The sequence below is a fragment of the Montipora foliosa genome, unplaced genomic scaffold (genome assembly GCF_036669935.1).
Source record: "Montipora foliosa isolate CH-2021 unplaced genomic scaffold, ASM3666993v2 scaffold_434, whole genome shotgun sequence".
Lineage (NCBI taxonomy): Eukaryota > Metazoa > Cnidaria > Anthozoa > Scleractinia > Acroporidae > Montipora > Montipora foliosa.
The window spans coordinates 372,501-380,128 of NW_027179739.1; the positions used below are offsets into that span (position 1 = coordinate 372,501).

At 40.4% G+C, this 7,628-nt stretch overlaps 1 pseudogene; it reads right to left on the reverse strand.

The window, feature by feature from the left end:
• Positions 1-1,138: 1,138 nt before the first annotated feature.
• LOC137988924 (uncharacterized) lies at positions 1,139-3,174 on the reverse strand (annotated as a pseudogene).
• Between the last annotated feature and the right edge of the window lie 4,454 nt (positions 3,175-7,628).

Sequence of the window (7,628 nt, forward strand, 5' to 3'; positions counted from 1 at the left end):
ATTTATTTTTTATAATTATAATTAAGGAACTTAAGCTACTGTCAGTGAAGTAAAGAAAAGAACAATAATTCAGAATTCAATAAATGTTGACTAAAATTATGATTTTATAGAACTTAAAGATGGGAGACTAACTAATGGTATTGATTCCCGTTTGCCTTTCTGGAAAGCAGAAGAACTTCACAAATTTGCCTTTCCAGCATCTAAAGTAATGTTTGCTGACCTACTAGACGACATGGACTATCACATTTGGCAATTGGCAGTAAGGATGACTGAACTGGTTTGCGCTAAAAGAGATGGTTGGAGTTTTGAGGATGCCCACCTTTTCTTCAAATTAGCCAGCCGATATTTGATCCTCACTGAGGATCACAGAGGATTCACTTCATGTGTAGTCACCGAGCATAACCTTCTCCACATTTCCAGTAATTTTCTTCGTTTTTCCCACCCAGACAATTTCTGGTGTTTTCCCTTTGAAAGGGCTGTAAGGAGATATGTTACTACAAAGTGCAACTTTAAGAACATTGAGTGTACATTTGCAAAGAAAGAAGCTCGAAGAGAACTGCTACAGCATCTGTCAAGGTACATTGAGGGTCCTCCCAAACAGTTCAAATTCTCTGTTGAAAAGGCAAGTTATTAAGTAGCAGCTGTATGAATGTTAGTTTGGTTCCAGGAAAATAGTCTTACTAACCCCATGAATAGTCACTGAAAATTCCGTATGGTTAGTGAGAGCAGGGTCTTAAAGGACAAAACTTTACAGCATGAACTTAATTAAAGTTTCCAAAAGGGAAGGAAGGATTTGAACCAATTTTAACCCTCTCATGTGGGGAGATCAAGATATTTTCTGTAATAAAACATGTTCATGATTTGAAATTTGAACATGCACTGGCATCGCAATCATACACAGCCAAGGATACACGCAAAGGATTTTTGACAGATTAAAAGTGTATAAATAATGCTCGAATAAAATTAGATTTAGTTAAACATCTAATAATAAAAAAGTGCGAAAGAAACTTTACACAACGTTTCGATGACTCCATGTCATCATTTTCAAGTGAAAATAAAATAAAATAAAATTTGATAACTCAATATATACCGTGCGAGGTGATGAAACGTAAAAGTGTGCATGTAAATAGTGACAAATTTACATAAATAGTTTTGCGCATATGGAGTCTGATTGTGTGTTCAAGCATGGCCTCGTCGTCTTTATGAATAACATTTCATAAATCTGACAGTCCAGTTTTCCGTTGCACTTCTTTAAAACGGAAAAATTGTTGGAAAGGTCGCCGATGGTTTCAAGAGCGTGGTCGTTCTTTAAGTGCTTGCCAATTGCTGAATAACGGTGCTCATCAATACGTTGGTGTAAATGTCGGCTAGTGTAGCCGACATACTCTGCATCACACAGATCACATTTATAATTATACACAACGCATTGTTGGCTAATTATAGGTGGTTTGGGCTCACACATCTTGAGGTCTTCACATATTTTGCGACTCTTGAACACAGGTTGAAGAGTGTGATCGATTTTGCTGCTTAGATCTGATAATTGCCTTTTCATCTTTAAAAGGCAAAACCACTCGATGAACAGCATTTTCATTGGTGGATAATTGAGCTTGCCCTCCAGGGTTTTCAGACCTCACTGAGGTGAAAAAGTGAGAGATAGTGGACTTGATGAGGCTGTCGGGGTACTTGAGGTTAGTAAACATCACCTTGAAATGATCACATTCAGATTTCAAAGACTCCCATGTGGACGACAGGTGGAACGCACGATTTAACATGGTCTTGAGTAGCGATTTCTTGTACCTTTTATCGACGTGGCTTTGGTGGTGAAGCAGTAGGCCAGTGTTAGTTGGTTTACGATAAACATTAGTTTCCAGTTTGCAGCCCTTTTGAGGACTTCCATACCGATAAATGGTAACCTGTTATCAGACGCTAGTTCCATGGTGAAATTTACGGATGGATGACAACTATTAAGCGTTGATAAGAACTCCTCTGCTGCTGGTACATTTTTCATCGTAGCAAACGTGTCGTCCACGTTCCTTCTGTAAAATTCAGGGAGCTTGTTGTCATGATCTAGTTTCTCCTTGATAGAACAGAGAAATGCGTTTGCCATGAGTGGACCCAAAGGGGAGCCCATTGCCACGCCATCAATCTGTTCATAAAGTTTACCATCAAACTGGAATAGTTGATTCATAGTTGCAACTTCTGGAAGTTGAACCAGGTCAGGCTTTGTAATGTTAAGATTGTGTGTAACATTAAACCAGTTGTCAACAAACGCCTTCTCAGCGATGATTTCGATAGTTTCTTGAAGCGGTACATTAGTGAACAGCGACGTGACGTCAAAGGATACCAGAATGTCATCTCCGTCGATGACTAGGTTTTGAATCTCTTCAGCAAAAGAGAAGGTATCCGATATTGTATAGCGATTGACTGACAGGGGCTTCAGCTTCTCATCGAGCCACTAGATGAGGGCATAGTTGTAGGTACCGGTGGCAGATAGGATAGGTCTCAATGATAGTTTCTCTTTGTGTGTCTTTGGGAGTCCATAAAAATGGGCAAGGCGTGAGCCTGCCTGGCAAACTCAATTGGCAATCTGCTTTGGCAAAATCTTCCGTACTACAGATTCGAAGTGTTTCTCCTTCTGCAATAGGGGGTGGTAATGCTTTACTGGTCAGCCTCTCGTTCTTGGTCTCTCTAAGCTGACAGGGGTGAACTTCGATGTATCATTGACAGATGCTTGACTCAGCAGGTTAACATGATCAGATTTATTCATGATGACTACACCAGTTCCTTTATCTGGCTTCGTGATGACGATGTTGTCAAGTCATTTCAATTGCTGTATAGCCCTTTGAAGTGGTTTTGGCGGCTTCGGTGATTTGCATACGATGTAATTAAGTGCGATAGATCGAAGGTTAACTCTTTCTTGTCATCGGCAAGAGTACGCTCCAGTTTCCAACAGAATTTTTCGAAATTCGCTTGTATATCGATGACAGATATGCGTTGTGGGAGGGAGAACTTTAAACCTCGGCAGAGAACAAGCTTTTGGAAGAATGAGAGCTTGTATGATGAAATGTTTTGGATGTGCTTGTCGATATCATGATCCTTGTTTAATAGCCTCATTATTTTGTTGGTGTGATTGGCCATTACACTCTCACTGTGTTTCGTCCGTAGGTTTACCATAGTTCTTACGATGCACATGTATTGAAGCGGCGTGCAGTTTAGACGGATCTGGTCGTAAATCGCGTTGATCTCATCCTTCAAGGTCGCCTTCTGCTTGAGCTTTGATCTAAGTTCTTCTCTGATGACATTAGCACTGAACTGTTCGGATGCTTTCGACCACTTTTTAGACTTTGTCTACGTTTGCTACGATGAAAAATGTACCAGCAGCAGAGGATTTCTTATCAACGCTTAATAGTTGTCATCCATCCATAAATTTCACCATGGAACTAGCGTCTGATAACAGGTTACCATTTATCGGTATGGAAGTCCTCAAAAAAAGCTGCAAACTGGAAACTAGTGTTTATCGTAAACCAACTAACACTGGCCTACTGCTTCACCACCAAAGCCATGTCGATAAAAGGTACAAGAAATCGCTGCTCAAGACCATGTTAAATCGTGCGCTCCACCTGTCGTCCACATGGGAGTCTTTGAAATCTGAATGTGATCATCTCAAGGTGATGTTTCCTAACCTCAAGTACCCCGACAGCCTCATCAAGTCCACTATCTCTCACTTTTTCACCTCAGTGGGGTCTGAAAACCATGCAGAGCAAGCTCAATTATCCACCAATGAAAATGCTGTTCACCGAGTGGTTTTGCCTTTTAAAGATCAAAAGTCAGCTGACGCAGTGAAAAGGCAATTATCAGATCTAAGCAGCAAAATCGATCACACTCTTCAACCTGTGTTCAAGAGTCGCAAAATATGTGAAGACCTCAAGATGTGTGAGCCCAAACCACCTATAATTAGCCAACAATGCGTTGTTTCTAATTATAAATGTGATCTGTGTGATGCAGAGTATGTCGGCTACAGTAGCCATTTACACCAACGTATTGATGAGCACCATTATTCAGCGCTCGGCAAGCACTTAAAGAACGACCACGCTCTTGAAACCATCGGCGACCTTTCCAACATTTTTTCCGTTTTAAAGAAGTGCAACGGAAAACTGGACTGTCAGATTTATGAAATGTTATTCATAAAGACGAAAGAGGCCATGCTTGCACACACAATCAGACTCCATACGCGCAAAACTATTTATGTAAATTTGTCACTATTTACATGCACGCTTTTACGTTTTCATCACCCGCGGTGTGTATATCTTAAGTTATCAAATTTTATTTTATTTTATTTTATTTTCACTTGAAAATGATGACATGGAGTCATCGAAACGTAGTGTAAAGTTTCTTTCGCTCTTTTTATTATTAGATAAATAATGCTGGATAGTAAAATAAAATTTAGCTGAAATGATTTTTATATTTTGGTTTCTCAATTTCCTTTGTCTCTGATTCATGAATGTAAATATATACATGTAATAAAGGTTAGAAGACAAAGGAAATCAAGAACCAAACTTTACAAATTCAAAACCATTTTAAACAGCCTGAGACTATATTTGAACTACAAACTAGTCAATTTTGGTGGTGAATTTATTTCTGTTAGATGAAAGTTTCATTTTTTACAGATGAGTGCAACCAGTTTGGAAGGTGCAAGGCATCCGATGAAAATTGCAAACAATTCTGCTCATTGTATAATCAAAAGCAACAAGGAATCCTTGTAGGAAGTTCTGACAGGAACGAGGTTGATTTATCACCCCAAGAAGTGGATATGATATAATGAATATTTGTTTACAAATAGAAGTTTTATGTCTTCACCCGAAAATTAATGTTAAGCAAGTCATTACTATAAGTTTCCCATAATTATGATTAAATAATTACCAATTCAGGACAGGGTAAGTGGTCGGGGGCTATCCTTCATACCCCCTATAAAAGCGCATTGTTGATCATGTGGGACGCGGGTAATGTGTCATTCTGCCCTGCTCTTCATCGAAACAGGACATCGACAATTGTTTTCTAAGGTAACTGTAACTTTGGTCTCATGATCTCCATGTAGCTTCTAGCTCACCCCCAGATATAGTTATACTAGAAATTGGTACTAGTGATCGTCTCTCCCGAGGAGGCCCCTCGCTTGTAGCAGTTTGTCCATTGAAAGTTTTTTTTTGGTTCGACTTTTTAACACGATCACTTTTCGGTAAAGGGTGGATATGTGTTTGTCATGTCGATCCTCTCGTTGTTCACCATGTTCCTTTATAACGACACGGTGGCCGTCGCAAATGAGTTAGTTCAATCCACTGTTTGGAAACCCCTTCCCCCACGTTTTTTGTGTGGTTTCACAAGGGGTTTTATAATAAGGCTGGGAAAATTATTGTTAAGCCAGATGGGGTTCATGTTAATCGTTTAGGAACAGTAGCGTTTATATAGTAGTTATCGTGGTGCCCTTTTGAAAGGGACTTGTCGTTACTTTTGACTAAGCTGTTACCAAGCCCACAATTTGTATTAATTTCTTGGACCTATGACCTTAGGTTATTATGCATTTTGAGGACCTTTTAGGCCTTTTAGGATTACGGTCCAATATAAGTTTCCTTCTGACGAATTCGGAAGTCAGTCCTTTTGGTCATTTATTCCTGGAACATCGCTACAAGTTGATCTTGTTTTAGGGAGCTTAACTATTGATCCTCAAGTTGTGTTTAATTATCGATCCAAAAAGGTTGACCCGTATATGTTTTAAGGGCTGTTGATCCTTATTTGTTTAATCTGGGGATTCAACCCTAGTTGATCTCATTTTAAGGGCCTTTGATTTTTTTTTTTCCAAAGTAATCATATTTTGAGGACTTACGATCGCTACACTGTTTCTTAGTGTGTGTCCCCTTGGGCTTTGATTCAAGTTGTTTTTATTTTGAGGGCTTGGATACACTGTTTTAATTTCTTTTGGGCTATCGATCCCAACTTCGTCTTATATTGGAGGACTTCAATCCTTGACGTTTATTTTTCTTGGGCGTGATCCTCCACTGTTTAATGTATTGGGCTTCCAATCCAAAAGTTAGTCTTATTATTGAGGACATTCGATCCTCACTGGTTTTATTTATTCCTCTGGGCTGTGATCCAAGTGAATTGTATTTTGAGGGCTTCGATCTCCTGACGCGTGTTAATTTCATTGGGCTTTTCGATCCAAAGGTAAGTAGTCTCTATTTTGCAGAAACTTCGTCCATCCTCACTGAGTGTATTTATTGTCATTCTTGGGCTTTGATCCCATTTGAAATTTATTTGAGGGCTTTGATCCTCCACTGTGTAATTTTTATTATGCTCATATTTTTTGGGCTTCGACCCTAGAATTATTTTAATGTTTGAGGGCTTCATTCCTGGGCTTTTGTTCCAAGTTGATTATTGGGAGGGCTTTAATTCCCCCTTTTTTGTTGTCATGGCGGTGTTCATTCAAGTTGTCTCCAAACATCACTATTACGTCGAGGGCTTGTGGCTCTCTTGTTCACTTTTCTTTTAGCTGCCTTCTAAGCAATCAAAACGGGACAAACAGCACCATTGACCACTCGTTAGGCAGAACAAAGTGGCGAAACAACTCAGCACAATTGGTCATGCAGTTGAAGCAGCTGAACCCAGTAGTCAGCTGCCCTCGGTTCTGCTGAAAGTCAATTAGTGGTTCCTGCCTTACACAATGGTCCTAGTCAGGAGGTGCCTGTCATTTCAGGGGACAGCACTAAACCAGATTGTGGCCCGGTTTACCCAAGACTCACCAGCCAGCTTGCTCCCCTACTCCATTCTACTTCTCAGCCACCCTTATCATTATGGCCCCCATTGGAATCATCAGTACCCAGGTTTAACCAGCAGAACACTGTTTCCACACCACCCCTACCCACTGTGGCTAATGCCCATTCCTGCAGCTGTGGCTCCGGTTCACCCGTGTTCCCTACAACCATCCACCATTTATTTCATCTCAGTCCTCAGTGCACGAAACCAAGTCTATCAGAGGTCCCAGGATGCTCTCTTGGAACTGCTGCAGTGTCCTCTTCTCTTAATCATATTTTCATAAACCACCTCACAGGGCGCTTAATCCCCCTTCGACCTCCCATCGTTCTTATTACATCGTCCTGCCCTGCTGTTGACGTAAGTTGTCTCAGAAAAAAGATAAGACTCCATGGGCAAATGAGTATATTGACTTGGATCTACTTGTAAATCCATTGTTTGAAAACATATAAGTCACTTTTCAGAATCCTCAAGGGGGAGGGCTTTACGCCTTCTCTAAGTTTCGACTCTGTTGCAAAAACCTAAACGTATCAATTCTATTGAGGGTTGGGATAATGCAGTTTCGAATTTTTGTTGGGGTTTTTCCACACAGAAATACCCTCTTGAGGCTCCTCACCTCATGCAGTCCAGTGAAATTATCCACGATTTTGGCAGTTAAGGGGCCACAAACTGGCAATTTTTACGATGAGAATTTTCGTTTCCTGAGGAATTTAAATGGCAGTGCTTAGTGCTGGGGGGCATGTCAACTGGAGGATGGCTTAGGTCCCAATCTTATCAAGGCAAGCATAATGAATCAGCCAGTCCTTTGTGCAAAATCAGTCTCGTCC